Raw genomic sequence first — 16730 nt, forward strand, 5'->3', positions numbered from 1 at the left:
GGAATAAGTCGCTACAACCTAGTCTATAAATAATTGTATTTGCGCTGAGTGAGATGGTAGTTTAAGGGAAGGCCTAAAATTTAATTCTTAAATATTTACGTAATTAGTGGTCGTATCTCATTGGAAACTGGTATACAAAGTCGGAGAATGATCATCTATAATCTAGGCTATACCTTATTTTATTCACGCGGAACGAAATGGTAGTTTAGAGGAAGGCCTAAAATTTAATTTTCAAATATTTATATTATTAGTGATCGTATCTCTAAATACAACATAACCAAAGTTTTATAGAATAAAAGTTTCGACCATTTATGTCATATACATTTCTACCGTACCGGCTACGATAACACAGATATTTATGAATTTGTATTTTTGTTGCTAAGTCCATAACGACGCCGAGCCACGAGAAAATGTGTTGACAGAATTTAATGAAAATCAGTATAGAGAGTCGGGGAATAAGAAACTACAGTCTAAGATATAAATAATTTTAATCACCCTGGTTGTTTAGGGGAAGGCGCCTAAATTTTAATTTATAAATACCTATATTTTTGGTCCTATCGAAAAGTGCTAGATATCAAAAGTTACAGAGAACACAATTTCCGATAATTTGTGTTTTATTCAGTTTTACTGTACCGACTATGATGAGTGGTATTTCAGAGTCGGAAGAAAACTAAATGTGAAGGCCTACAATATCGAAGGCGCGTAACATTGATCAAGAATAACATTATATTGACCATTGTTTGTGTGATGTTATTTGTCCCTTATGCTGCCTCTCAACTGCTGCGTACCGAGTACAAAAGCCTGACTGAATATTGGCGGGAAATAGCCGAGGAGTTAGAAAACTTTCTTCTTTAGCATGTCATTCCTCTGGTCCAGACATTTTCTAATAGAGCTGGTACGTAACAAACTGTTTCTTCATAGTACGGTATTCCAGTTATTCGATCCCTACTCTGACGCGCTGTTTGAATGAGCAGTGTGCATACTTAAGGCAGAGGCTGACTTAGTTGTAGTAGTAGTAGTAGTAGTAGTAGTAGTAGTAGTAGTAGTAGTAGTAGTATGACCTGGTCTAGAATAACAATTTAGACCTATTCCATATTATAGCACCACAATTCACTTACTCATTTAACTAAAAATTCAAGCATGAAAAGAGCCGTTTCTTAAGAAAAGTTTCTTCCTATTCACTTTCATTAAATTCTACATTCATTTTATTCCAAATTATCAGTGAAGAGGGGGTTTCTCCTCTGGCTTGGAGGAAAAATTTGCCTCCAAGTCAGATAGATTTTTTCCGCCGCCAGTGTAGTGAATTGAAATTTTCCGACTCATCGGGTACTCCTAGGAAATTGATTAGTAAAAGGGCATAGATATGCCCTGGGAGTCTCCACTATTCGACCCTTTCCCCCCCGAAAAAGCGAAGAATGTTCACGAATCACGGCTGTCTGCGGCTTGGTCATTCTAGCTCTGGAAATGTGGATTGTTAGATCGGCAGTGTAGTCCTGTCCTTTAAAAGTGAGAAAATGTGTGATGTTTCATTTGATTGAGTATTTCATATGAAAGCATTGCTTTGAGTCGCGCCATTCCTACTGACGTCATTGTAACATATGTTCATTTCAGTTGGGTACACCACTAAGACAGTCTTTCTGAGGATATAAAAAGGCAGGTGGAGAGTGAGTGTCTAAAATTATAATGAAAACTCCCCATCCTGATTGTGACTGGTGGTAGGCAAGCGGGTCTACCGATAAGTGAAAATTCCCTAACTCAGTCTTCATATGGGAAAAGATGTTTGGTGACTTCCCCGTCGCGTTTCTAGGGTAACGTTAAGTGCTATGCAATTAAATACAATCTTGCTCACAACGGGTACACTAGAATTCCGTATGCAATGCAGAATTCCGTAGCAAAGCACGGGTACATCAGCTATTGAAGTATAAAATTGGCTTCGCTCATAAGATACAGGTATGAATCTCAGCAGCTTCATTTTCAGGTATGATAACCTAATCTGAAGTAATGTCTCGAATATTTACGGCACATCTGTAGAGGATTCTCCAAGGTATTTCCGAAATTTTCTTAGGAATATTCTCGTAGTAACAGTCAAACACAGTTGTGTGGATATCACGATCGTGTATCAGTTGAATTTTGAGTGGTATTCCTCGGTGTTGACCACTAGATCAGTGGTCATAGAATTACTCATGAAAACAAACTGTGAATGTTAATGCAGCCTGTTACCTTCCCGTCATACAAGGGCAATGTCAAAAGCCTTCCGTCATGTATCTGTTCATTTCTGATGTAATAACCTCCGAAACTTTGAAGGAAATCGCTAGCCCTATGTCTGTCTCTCCCCCACAACCTCTTAGCTCCAGAATTTACTTCTGAACGACAACGGGGGTGAAGGAGTGTTGTGTTCGTGCAAAAATTTCGATATCCGTCTTATGACGGATCCTGAAGTTCCATAAACCCAAGACGCCAATAAAGAAATTTTATTGCATTATAGCTGTGATTGAAGACGTAGTGGAGGCACCTTTTGAGACATTTCAAGGGATTTTTTGACGGTAGATTCCCTCTCAAAATACATTATATTATTCGTCCAAGCTGACTGAATAAAAATATTGAGGAGTGTAACGTTGGTTCCTATCATCATTTTAACTGTCCCGTTCTCCTTTATCCCGGATTATGATTTCATTTTTTCTTGAGGACCATGTATAATACGACAATAGTGTTATTCAGAAAGGGATGAAAATTCCCACAGGCCACTAATATAGAAAATCTCTTTGCAACAAAACATTGTGTCCAATGGAGTACTTAAGTATGTTGTTTTCAAACCTTCTTAGTATATATTCTAAGCAGTGAATTTACCTCATAATACTAAATCCATTAAATAAAGTCAAGCTGAAATATCCGATTAATAATTCCTGCCTCGAGTGTGCCTACACTCACTAGAATTCCATGCTACTCCGTTCATATAATTGGTTGTTGCCATGAAATATTATTCATTTGATAACAAAGAGAACAAGCAGCAATTACGATTACGGTACTAAAAGTTTCAACTAGAAAATAAATACTGCAGCGCAGGTCAGCTAGCACACGCGCATTGATTCTCACGCAAAACTGATGCATAAAAAAGGAAATATGATTAAATGATGAGTACAGTTTAGAACACCAAGAAAATAATTACCTATTATTTTTCATTATTATTTCTAACATAAATAGGAATGAGAATGTATTATAAAACTATCCCAACTCACGAACTAGATAGCGTTTACTTTCTCACTATTAGGAATTTGACACTGAATGTTATGACTAATATTCAATTAGACAGATGGCTGTGTAATTCTGTGAATATATTCCTATATATTTTGAATACATTTACCTTCTGCTCAAGGTTTATCTCACTAAAATACCTCAACTTCCGAAATTCATATTTCCTCTTATTTAGTCATGGAATCTCAGCATACATCTCAACATCATCTCAATCGCGCCACTGTACAATTACTTCATTTATCAAATTCACTTCCTACTTTCACTTCCATGAAATTCCTCAGTCCACCCAAACACCTTCACACAAATATTTTCCTTCTACTAGTGTTATTACTGCAAAAACACAGGTAGGTTTTTAATGACACTAGGACCTGAAAGGTTTTGGCAGGCGGTGATAATGAATGTACAGTCTCAGAATGTATCTGACGTTGAGGTGACAATCTGAACCAGAGAAAATTTTACTCACGTCTGCTGGCGGTGGGTTTCGAATTCACTGTCTCCCTAACGCAAGTATGGAGCCATCGACTAACTACATCCTTCTATAGAAGAAACTAAATCACCAACTGTTTTTCTGAACCCGAGTTGGTGGATTTGTTTCCAGATCAATTTGGTGCTATTTGAGCGTACTCAGATACGCCAGTCTTGTATCGAATCATATTTACTGACATGTTATAGAACTCCAACGGGTCGAAATTCCGGAAGCTTGATGTCTCCCTAAGCCGTAAAATTAGTTAGTGGGATGTGTAAACTATAGCATTACTATTATTATTATTATTATTATAAATGTAGACAATGAAAGCAACACTACCATCGGTCTCAAGTAACTACTATTAAAGCAGTGAACCTATCTCCACAAGTTATCGCCCATGAAAGTCGTTGGAGCAGTGAAAGGTGAAGGCTTCCACAATATATAAACTGGGCACTGAGTATGATAGAATGGGTAACTCGAAGCCCGGCCCTCTTTGTTCCCAGGAATTAACCTGGTACTCATTTTTTTCTTAAGCTGTGTGAACCTCAGGGTCATCTGCCTCTTCAGAAGTGGAAGTCTTTTTTCTACATATCTCGACTTCCCGACGCCCAATCGGAGCTACGTCCTTCTAGGTGAATAGAGAATCCCTTTACGGTCTTGGAGGAGGCAACCCACTTCAAAGCCAAGAAGAGATTACTCAGTTTTGAGAGTCGAGTTCTGCCTGTCATTGCAATTAAATGTGCATGCAATTTTGTGTAGGCTGCTAGTGATATACATTCTCCATGACATATTTGATGAATATTTAATTCGCATTATTATTATTATTATTATTATTATTAGTTCATTCAGCTTATATTTAGTTGACCGATTACGATCCTGATTGAATAAGATTGCAATCAATAACAATTACGTTAATGAAATTCCAACGTAATTAATCGAAACATTCCTCTAATCTGGGAAGTAAGTCGAATTTAATGTATGCTTTTTCTTCTCTTTTGCAATACGAGCATCTTTGAAGCCGAACGTCTCCATTTGAAAGCAGATAGCATGAAATACGTCCTAAACCTTGACAGGATTTGTATCATTTCCATGGAATGAGGGAAAGGGGGATTCATATGATATATACCTATACATATACAGTCCCATCTCGATAACATCTCAATTGATTTCAGCTTTCTACTTCATCGTTGAGTATGCTTTTAAGGAAGGGCCTGCTCTTACAATGAGTGAATTTAGAGCGTGTTATGGGCGTCGTACCTGTGAGTTTATATTCAGGAGATGGTGGGTTTGAATATCACCCATAGCAGCTTTGAAGATGGATTTAAACCAGGTAAATACTTGGACTGTACTTTAATTAAGACCACGGTCGCTTCCTTCCCACAATTTACTATTTAATTCTTAAATATCTACGCTATTTGTTGACCTATCGATAAATGCTAAATAACAAACTTCATAGATCACTTTCGTTTCCCATCGTTGCCGAAAACTTAATCTAAGAACGACGTTGAAATCCCCAACCAAAGAAGAATGAACAGGGTTCTGTATGGAACTTTGACCACCAGGTTTCTTCTTCTTAAGGACAACTGAAGAGTGAGTTTACCATGAAACGATACTCTATGGATCACTTTCGTAACCTTTAAGGTATTCATTCCCATATTTGAAATTAATTTCAATTTCACAACTTTAAAATTCATGACCATGTTGACTGATAAACAGAAGATTCGATGAAGAGAGGTAACCAGAATTATTAAGCGAAACAGGTGAGAATACTGACGAAGAAATGTTCGTAATGAAAATATAATGTTGAGGAATATTTGTTTGATGCTGAAGTGTCAATCGATGGAAAAACTCTCAACAATATCTCGTTACATTTAAAGTTACTTGCCTTCTGCTTCTATAGGTGCTTCAGTAATTAAATATATTAATTAAAGACGCCAATTTGGTCCTGACTTCCTTGTATAATGATCAGATAGTATTCCAATTTTCTGCTTCAACTAGAAATCACTTTAATCTAAAACATAAAACCGACCATATTATCTCATCCTAAACTATTTGCTATATACAGCACGGAGCACAAAAAAGTACTCTGAGTATGGTCTGCCATCTATTTGTCAAAGGAATACTTTGTCACTGAAAGGAAATAATGGAAGCGCTGATGGGAGCAAGATGAAAGCGTCATCTGCCAGGGATGGATGGTTGTAGGATAAGGTAATACTTCATACTTCCTTCTTATTCCTTTCAGCAAAGCTTAAAATTCAGCCACAATACCCTGGCTACATGCTCTTCAGAAACCAAGATATTCTTTGTATTAAAAGAACACAAAGTACAGAACATTTGCCGTACGTGGTATTGACGTTAGGCGCTAGATATCACGATATTTAAAACCAGGTAACGTTATGAGAAGGAGAGAAAGAGACAGGTTGCTGATCTATCAACACATTTAAAATAAGAGTTTCGTACGTACATTGCTCAGAATCAAATAAAAATGATATTTCTCTATCGGTCGTGTCCACAGTAACAAGAAAATTCGATCTTTGGTTTTCCGTCCTCTCCGTCTGTCTACTGTCTCTATGCATGTATGTATGTATGTATGTATGTATGTATGTATGTATGTATGTATGTATGTATGTATGTATGTATGTACGCACATCACGACAAAATACTGAATGGAATTTGATGAAAATAGGTGTGTAAATTTTGGGTATTAGTAACTTCAGTTTAGGCTATAACTAAGTTTATACACGCTGAATAAAATGGTAGTTTAGGGGAAGGCTTAAATTGAATCCATATATATAAAATAACATGTCCTGACTGACTGACTGACTGACTGACTGACTGACTGACTGACTGACTGACTGACTGACTGACTGACTGACTGACTGACTCATCATCGCGGAGCCAGTACTACTGGACATAAAGAAATGAAACTTCGGGGATACATTTATATTAGGGCGTAGGTGCTCACTAAGGGAGGATTTTTGGATGTTCCATCTCTAAGGGGGTGAAAAGGAGGGTGGATTTTTAAAGTGAGGATATTTATATCTCAAGAACTTAAAAGTTTACAGACGTAAAAATTGGTATTTGGAATATTCTTCAAAAATAAAGAAACACGTATTTTTTGTTTCCAGAAAATCTCACTGGGGGGATGAAAAAGGGGGGAAAATGAGTTGAACACCTATTATGAGGAGGCTTATATCTCAAAAACTGAAGATGTTACAGATATGAAAATTGGTATTTAGAATCTCCTTTGAAAGTAAAGGAAAACGTATTTTTGTGTTTTCGGATAAGCCGATGAATACGAGGTGAACAGGAATGACAAACAGGGTGGTTATTTAAAAGGAATATATCTGCAAATTATCTCAGACACGTAATATATTACAGATTTTAAAACTGGCATTTGGAATTTCCTGTAAAAGTAAAGGAATATAATATTTTTTCGGAAAATCCACTTAAGGGGAACTTAAAAAGGGGTGAATACTTAAAATTAGCATATCTACAGTATATCTCAAAAACTTAACATGTTGCAGGGGTGAAAATTGGTATTTGGAATCTCCATTAAAAATAAGGAAACACGTACTTTTCGGTTTTAGGAAAAAACACTTAACGGGCTGGGGGGGGGTTCAGGAATTGAAAATTACTTGAATTATTTGTATGATAATGTATGTATATATACCAAAACAGTAAAGGTGTTCCAAATGTGAAAACTGGTATTTGGAGTCTTCTTTAAAAATAATGAAACACGCATTTGGTGGGAGGGGAGTGGAATCAATTTGGTAGGATGGATGAGAACGGAGATGAACTCCTTTTACTCCTTTTGGATTCCAAACTGAAGATGTTATAATCGTGTTAATTGGTATTTGGAAGCTCTTTTAAAGAAATGGGTACTGTTTGATTTAGAAAATTCACTTGGGTGGGGAGTGTGAAGTGAAGTAAAAAAATATTTCTTTTCTGTAGAAACTTTTATCTCAAAACTGAAGGTTGCAGACGCTGAAATTGGTATACGGAATCTCCTTTAAAAATGAAGGAGCACGCATTCCTTGGGTGGGGGCAAAGCAACTTAACGGGCGGAGGTGGAGTGAAAAAGGAGTTGCATTCTTTTCATTTGGGTACCTATATCTCAAAAATTGAAGATGTTACAGATAGGAAAATTTGCATTTGGATTTTTCCTTCAAAGTAAAGAAACACGTAATCTTTTGTGTTTGGAAAAAACACTTAAGGGGGTGAATTAATTGAAAAATTAGTTGAATTCTTTGAATTCTATTGACGCTATTGTCGGTATGTTGACGGGTCTCTTTATTTGTTGGTTTGCATTTGTGACAAACCTTGTGTTTAACTTTTTACATACTGATATTCAAAGGTGTCATCAGAATCTGTCTCGAAAATGTTGATGTTTATATAGACATCATGTCGTGACTCACGTTTTTCTCAAATGACATTTCACGTGGTCCGAAAGCAACGATTCCGATGACGAATATTTGGTACAAGTCGATAGCCAACCAGGGAATGTTAACGACGAACTTATTGGTATTTAGTATTAAAGGAGGGCTTTTCAATATTGGAGAAGTGGTAACCGGAGTTCACATGCGTTTTCTTCGCAGAAACAAAAATCGCGTCGTGTCAAAACCAAAAGGAGGTGCATACTTTTGTGAAAATCGTGTTGATAACAGTGAAAAGCGCCGCGAAAAATTGGAGGCCATAACACGTACTGTCAGAAAAACATAGATTTTGCCCATCAAAATAATGAAATAATTCATGATGTGACCATCCAGCAGTGGGCTTTGCAAGTTGATCACAAGGAAAACGCGCGGGGTTTGATGCATTCCATACATAGATACGTATCTTTAAGTAGCGCATTGCTATTTGGCACGGAAAATAACATCCTTAACGACGAAAGAGAAGACCAGCATAGAAGTAGAAATCATAATGAGCAGCCGAAATATTCGTTGAAGAAGTTAAATCTGTTATAGAGTACTATGGCCCCGGAAACGGGTGTAACAGTGGTCAGAGTGGGTTCAGCCTGCAGATGTGTACTGGAGGAATATTGACTTTAAACGAGGAAACTCGGTTACTGCCACAGTGCAATCTGTGGAGTCCACCACACAGATACACCATGATGCCGGTAGTTGCTGCAAGTGGCGAACTTATGACTTTTGAATCAGTTTTACAGAGTCGAAAGGTGCGTTTAGTAAAACGGTGAAAAAGAACACGTTTTCGTAGGAAAATATGCGTGGGGTCTATACAAGTGAACGAATGGTTTAAAGATGTATTCAACCGAATACACCACCCCGTAAAGTTGCGCTCATTCCGGATTCCTTTTCTGGACATAAGTTTATACAAAATGAAGATACCGTACAGCTGTTGATGAACACTCCTGGTGCCACAGCTTACTGTCGATAGATGCATATGTGTTTAGGGTATGGAAAGTCTTTGCACGAAGATTATCTGGCATTGTTCGATTATTGAATTTGGATATCGTTTTGGCGCAGAGAAGCACCAATTTAAAAACTAAATCTCTTACATACCACCAACAGTCGTCCCCTCGTTTTCGTCCCATGTGGCAATACGCCTGGTACCGGAGCCAGTACTTGTCCGAAAACACGGAAGCCTTTTGAGCATCCTGTAGAACATCGCTTTGACAGAGGTGACTTAAAATGTTCCACTTGCACTTCGCTTCGTCGGGTGAAGTTAGTGTAGAATCGGTTTGTGTTTTCAACTTTTCTACCACGAGCATCATTGTTGCAGAAACTATAAGGGGTAACATGCTTTCGTTTATAACTTTCCTTGTTATGCTGATTACCCATTATTTTCAACATAACGAAATTATTCTATTACTTTTATTGATCCACAATCAATGCAGGAATTTTATTATTCCTCTTAATGCCGCTACATCACTTTCGCGGCGTGCTACGCGCAGCCAAGCGTGCCAACTCAAACATGAGAATTTTAACGCCTCCTCTACGCCGCATGGCTTAATTTCCGAGAGAATTGTTTTCGCCGTTGTGTTAACCCCACATCACATAGCGTGTGAGCAAAATTTAAGTAAGGTCCGCGATTCCCCGGTACACGCCTTTCTCTTCTTAGGTATGAATGTCCAAACGTACTATTATTTCCAATACACTACATATTCTCTATAATAGTGTCCATTTCCCCATCTCAGATGTCACAAGAATGAACTTAGCCTACCACAAGGTCGTTATTTCCATTCACAAACTAAATATTTGTACACAATATTTGCTTTCACAAAATCTCTTCCCTATTAACATCTCGTTAGAAAAGGTTAAAAAGTTAGTTTCAACGAAAGTAAAGCCTACACGTAACGGATTTTATAACAATATCTACGGTTTTCGCAGACGCTGAGACAGCAGAACTTCGTCCCGCAGGAGTTCAAGTAGCGGTAAATCCACCGACATGAGGAAGGCGTATTTTAGCTTAGGCCCTACTCATATACCACTGGATTGACGCGGGATCAAATCTTCCAATATCGGTTCAGAAAGTCAGTGCTCTGCCATCTGAACTACTCAGGGATACAACAAATAAACACATATCGTTTGAGTTGTGATCGCAAGTTAGTAGTAATGAGTTGTCTGCTACCAATGAGGTGGTCTTTTCAACAAATTTGAAGTATATTTATTCCTACATAGATTAAATATAGTGTCAGTAATTCTGGTGAGCTCAATACAGAAAAAGCCAGCGAAATTTCCAAATTTTCTGATTCCAAACAGTTGTAACCCTCCTACTACGTAAAAGCAGTAACAACACTGAAGAAAAATCTACAGTGCCCAATCACAGCCTTATTGATGAAACATGCTGGGCATATTAGAAGAATCCGTGGAGGGTACATGAATATAGTATAGTAACATTCAGTATCTTATTCTGACTTTAAAGATAAAGACGATCAATGTACAACATGCCTTATAACTTGCAGGAACTTGGATAAGACGGCCAATTATGGCCTAAGATGCTTACATATAAGACTAAATACAAGGAAAGTTCACCAAAATTTTGAAGACAAAAAACAACAAAATCCAAACTTCAAACATTAACAACGTTCCTAGGCCAGTAGAAATAAATAAAAAGATAATTCTTCAAAACTTCTTAATATATTTGTGGTATATTAATATATATTAATATATTAATATAATATATTCGTCCAGTTAAACTGCGCGCCTTCTATAACGCCATTTGTGTTATGCAACTTGAACTATTGTTATACATAATATTTGGATTTTTTACTGCTATATGTATCCAGCATCGGTTCTGTTGCTCCCCCTAGCTCATCGAACTCTAATTATTTAAGAAATTTGTATTGCGACCTAAGATTTTGTACATTGTTTTTTCATGTATGAAAGTAGCCAACACTCCTACAGCTTCCTTCTTCCTTAGTTATTAACCAATCAGTAATTTTTGTGTATATTTTCTCTAGCCAATTAAAATTGGGGGTGTGTACAGGCAACAAGCCTATATGTAAAGAGTTCAGGGAACTTTCCCTCAGAGATGCTGTGAAAGCAGGGCACATTAAGGCCGTATTCTCATCTTCATCGCTCCAGTTCAATGAGTGCGGCGTGTTATTCGGTGGCAGGGGCCATATGTTGTCGTTCGGAACGCCAAGCTAAACAAGGTAATGTCAGAACTTTCTTAAACCTTTGATAGGTCCAGCAGATAACTTGAGGGGAAGGAATCAAACCTCTTTCATTTTATGTAAAGTCCTAATTTAACGTTCTAAATATAGATTTTCGGCAAGTCTGAGGACTATGTTCAAATCCCGGCTGTGACACATGTAAACTAAGGAAACAAAGTGTGATTATCCTCTGTTGATTCCCGTTCAACTTGTATTGGGTGACTAAAATATTCGAAACCTCTACTTTCTTAACATAGTTTTGGCATTAACATTTCTCGTTTATTCACCCCTCTGCAGAATAGACTTAGCCTGTGCAACTTCAGGCCATAAGCCCATTTAGGGTTTTAAGAGATTTTTCTAAAGCGCCTCGCAGTTTGTTCATGGCCGATCGAGTTAATTCTTTTCTTTTTTACATGAAAGCCACTTAGAATGGGCACTCATAGACCCTGTTTAAATTGTAATTATTTATAGACCAATGTGTAACAAACTGTAGAGCAGGAGTGACCATAAAGTTTGTCAGGCATTTCCTTGTAAGAAACTTGTGCCTCTGAAAGGCTAGACTTTATTAACCTTTGGTGCTCAAACTCCTAGAAGATGTAAATGAGAGATTAGAGCAAACATGCTCTTATAAAACAGTGTACCTGCTCAGAGCTATAATACTCATCCCTCGCATATTGTGGTGATAATTCTCTCTAGTTCTTGTACCTGGTTTTTGGACTTATAGTCCGCTGTTGTTATCAGAGTTGACGAGCTCATTTCTATTTAACTGTTATTTCTTCCAAATCTTCTTTCGATCCAGTTTTAAAGTAAGAGGAGAAGGAATGAAGTAAGGTTTAAAAATTTAGTACTTCAACTCATGCCGTGGTCATTTCGTTGTCCATCCATTCACCCCGGCACCTTCTTACACTTCTGCGTTCCATGATATCCTGTAATAAGTGATAGTAGATCGTGGTTCAATGGCACTGGGTAGACCCCATTTTGACGGATTTTCTTGAAATTTGAAATTAGACCCTAGAAAATTTTATGTGAAAATTTTCGTTCATTATGACTGTACCTAGAGAGGTTTTTGCCGCTTTGTATTTTCGCAAGGAGGAACTCATTTATGAACTAGTTATTAGAAAGGTCCACTCTGGTGGCACGGTTGCAAGAGGTGCTTCTAGCCTCAAGATTATTTAGAGTTGCCTATTAGTATTCCTGTGTATGGAGGGAAGGAAGTTGGTGAAACCTTATCCACAATCACCCCTAACATTACTGAACTTGCTTCTGCTCTGAGATATTTTTGAAGGAAGTGAACCCTCCGGCAACCAACTTAAACGTGTTCAAGCTAGACCGTAGTAACCTTCCTAGTTATGCAATAGAGTGTGCAAACACAATATTATAGGTGAAACATGCTGGGCATGTTAGATCACTCCGTGGAGGGTACATAGATAGAGAAACATACCGGTAAAATGTTCGTTAAAGACAAGAGGAGCATGTTCCTAGAACCATATCTTATTGTGTCTTTCAAGAGAAAGACGAACAAAGTACAAAATGCCTCATAACTTTCTAAACATTTACAAGTACTAGGATACGACGAACATTTGTGGTCTAAAATGTTTACATGTCAGACTAAGTACAATGAATACCGGGCGAGTTGACCGTGAGGTTAGGAGCGCGCAGCTGTGAGCTCGCATCCGGGAGATAGTGGTTTCGAACCCCACTGTCGACAGCCCAGAAAATGGTTTTCCGTGGTTTCCATTTTCACACCCGGCAAATGCTGGGGATGTACCTTAATTAAAGGCAGCGGCCGCTTCCTTCCCATTCCTGCCCCATCGTCGCCATAAGACCTATCTGTGTCGGTGTGACGTAAAGCAATTGGCAAAAAAAGTACAACGAATGATCACCAAAATTTTGAATAAGGGCCCAAAATGCAAACATCTTTCGATGAACAACGTTCCTAGACCAGCAGAGTCTAATAACTTACAGAGCGAATTCTTCGAACGTCTTAAAATATTAACTAGGAAATCAACTTTAACAGGCCATGTATGTATAAAAACATTCCTTGATGACAGCATCCTACGAAGTTCAAGAGGAGCAGAATAAAGAGATCGGGAAGAAGTTTGGACCAGACCACGAGAACAGATCACGTCCTTAGAAAGAGTTTAGATAGCAACATAAACTGTATGTTTGAATAATATATAATACAATTAGCGGAATCTTATAAATAAAATTCTAGGGGATCCGTTGTCTGTAATGATATTTATTTCCCCAAATTTTATATATTTATCCGTTTCAGGTCAATTCAAGGTCATGTCAGTAGTTTTCACGTTTCGTGTATGTTTGTTTGTCAGTTTATTTATTCGCTTGTTTGTTCCATCATCAAGGTTAAACGGCTGAATGGATCTCAACCAATGTTCTTACTTAGAGTCTACTCACCCAGGAGCAGGTTTCAGTATGAACATCATTTAAAATCACTCTATAGACTGCGGATTTATAGGAAGACCAGAATTTTTTTTCAGTTTTCGCTCACACTATTGAATATATCTCGACCAAACTTCGCAATTAGAATCTACTAATCCAGGAGCAGGTTTTGATAAGCATAACATTTAAAAATTGCTGGATAGACTGGGGGTTTATAGCAAGATTAGAAGAGTTTCCCAATTTTCTCTTACACTATTGATTATATCTCGTCTAAGCTTCATGTTTGGAGTGCACTTATGCTAGCGCAGAAGGAAGGAACATTGTTTTAATATATTGAGCCCTTATTAAAGTGCTCATTTTATTGCTGTCCTATCATTTATTGAGAGTATATTGAAGATTCATTTTATTGAGTCTTGGTAACTTGGAGTGGCCAGAGCATACATTTCACAAATCGCAATACGAATAATAATAATAATAATAATAATAATAATAATAATAATAATAATAATAATAATAATAATAATAATAATAATAAAGTCAATAAAGGGTTAAAGGCAGACGAACTCCTACAATTTGAACTTGGAATGTGAGGTTGCAATAGAAGAACGACTAACCCACCATTAAATTTCCAACACATTATAACGCCCCCTTGTCGCTACAAACATAATTGATATATTTATATTCAAGCAAGCATAAAGATGACACTAAACAGAGTCGTAGGTCAGAACCCTTCTTGCATTTATACACTCGCATATTTCATGCAAATTACCTGGAAAATGTGATAGCATGTTGACATACCCTTTGGAAACCCGTCATCTAACTAAATCTATCCTTTCATTGAATTGAATTTTAATCCGTTTCAAATTTACATTTACCCCATTTACCTCAAGACGTTCATTGCGTCTCCTATTCAAGAAAAGAATGTACGAAGCACTGATTAAACAGAAAATATTTATCTTATAAATGATGCCAACCACTCAGCTATGCAATTATAATAAAAATGGCAAAGTGCGACTTCATGTAAATGGTCAGATACTTTACAAAATTTACATTTCAGTGTGAAATCTATTCTGTATCTTACTGAAACTTAGGACATAGTCCCGTGGAACAAAATATACTAAGTTTATAAATTTACATAGCAAAACCTAACCTAGCCACTGGGTTACATCAAAACACGTGCTCACACTCATGATTTCATAGAAAAGCTATTACTCATCGTATTTTGGATGTTCAGAGGAGAACGGAATTGTAGCTGAACTTCTGATAAATTTAGGCCCAAATTCACTCAAAAACACACGCGCTTTCGTCCGAAAATAACATTTTAACATGTCACAAAAAGCACGTGAATAGTGCAATGTTACTTCGCAGGTTCATCACATTTCACGTTACCACCACCACAACCCTTTGCTGGGTTGGAAGTGTAAGTTATTTCAGTAACTTTCTGGTTTGTCGCGAACGAAGCATGCCAACTTTGGAAATATTTCTGTCTTTTACTCGTGTATCAGAGCAGAGTCGGGCATTTTTGTTAAAATTTAATTTAACGAGCGCGGTGCGTTTGGGTATATGACCCGCGCTGCGTGGTTTTCAAATTCGAAAGATAGGATGGGGACATCTATTCTATTTTACATCTGATTTAACTAACTTTTGGAAGTGGGATTATTGTGGGAGGTTGTTGAAGAGGACCCATTTTCCTGATTTAAGCCTGCATCTTGTCTTTTGTGCGTAACTTCCCTCGGGTAGATTTGTGAGCTGAAGGTGATTAAGGGTTCGATTCCGTGTTTGGATTTTGCTGCACTATTATTCTTTTTGGGAGCTAAGTCTCCATTTTTATGTTATTCCGCCGTATGGTAGGCGAGGATGTTTGTGTGTATCTACCGAAGAGGGTTTGTGAGGCGGCCCTGCATTTATTGTTATCTTTGTTCCATGTCATTACGGTATTTTGTTGCATACCGGTTTTGATATCGCGACGTGCATACTTTTGAGTAGTTCCTTTTGTTATGACAGTGTTGAGGATATATATGTGTCAGATATTTCTTTTGATTTAGAGACCAACGTTGAATTTAGATGAAGTGGAAGTCCACTCTGTTTCCTTTTAATTGTGTGCCATGTAATTTAATCCAGCAACCAATATTGAATTTTGTCTAAACTCTAAGGTCCACTATGGTATTATTTGTTCCATACATTATATTCCACGAACCAACGTTTCGTATGTGGTGATTTGTTTTTAAAGTGTAAATCAGTTATTTTGGTACCTTCCCATCGAGATAGCATGAGTGAGATCTTCTTGAATGTGGCATGCTCCTGGCATGGAGATGGAAAATATGACAATGTGTGAAGCTCTTTGATCAGTGCATATTTGTTTCTTTTATTGTGATTTATGGTGTGTGCCCCGATCCACTATTAAATTTGATGTCTTGTTTTTTTGTTTCTCTAGTTGTAAATTGGTACGATGTGTTACCACTCAGTGTATAATTTGTGTACATCTAGGGTAGGTTATTTTCTCTCCAAACTGCATTAGAATACGTATTAACTTTAGGGACCCCACTGCGATGTTAAGTGCGCAGGCAAGGAAATAATCATCTGAAGTGGAAAGAGTTCACAAACCTGCCAGGCGCGTGGTGCGTGCACGCTAGCCAAATTTTCTGTTAAATGTTAAAGTTTACAACCTGTTTCCTGCGTAAATGTTAAATACGTGTGTCGGCGAACGATTGCTTATTAAAAAAATAAATATTTTCTCAAGGTGAACTCACTTTAAGATTGAGACAACCTTTGAACCATGTAATTTTTTGTCACACTTTGATTTTGAGTGGTCTATTTCCATATTTCTTGTTTATTTGAATACAACATTGTTTTCCTCATAACTGACATCATGCCTCAACTTACACTATTTATAGCCATTAGTTGACCTCGACTCGTCCATATTAGATACATGTTCCCCATCAAATCCAGGGTGTAAATGTAACTACGTTCGTACTTTGAGTTGTTCGAACTAAG

The sequence above is a fragment of the Anabrus simplex genome, chromosome 2 (assembly GCF_040414725.1).
Source record: "Anabrus simplex isolate iqAnaSimp1 chromosome 2, ASM4041472v1, whole genome shotgun sequence".
NCBI classification, from domain to species: domain Eukaryota; kingdom Metazoa; phylum Arthropoda; class Insecta; order Orthoptera; family Tettigoniidae; genus Anabrus; species Anabrus simplex.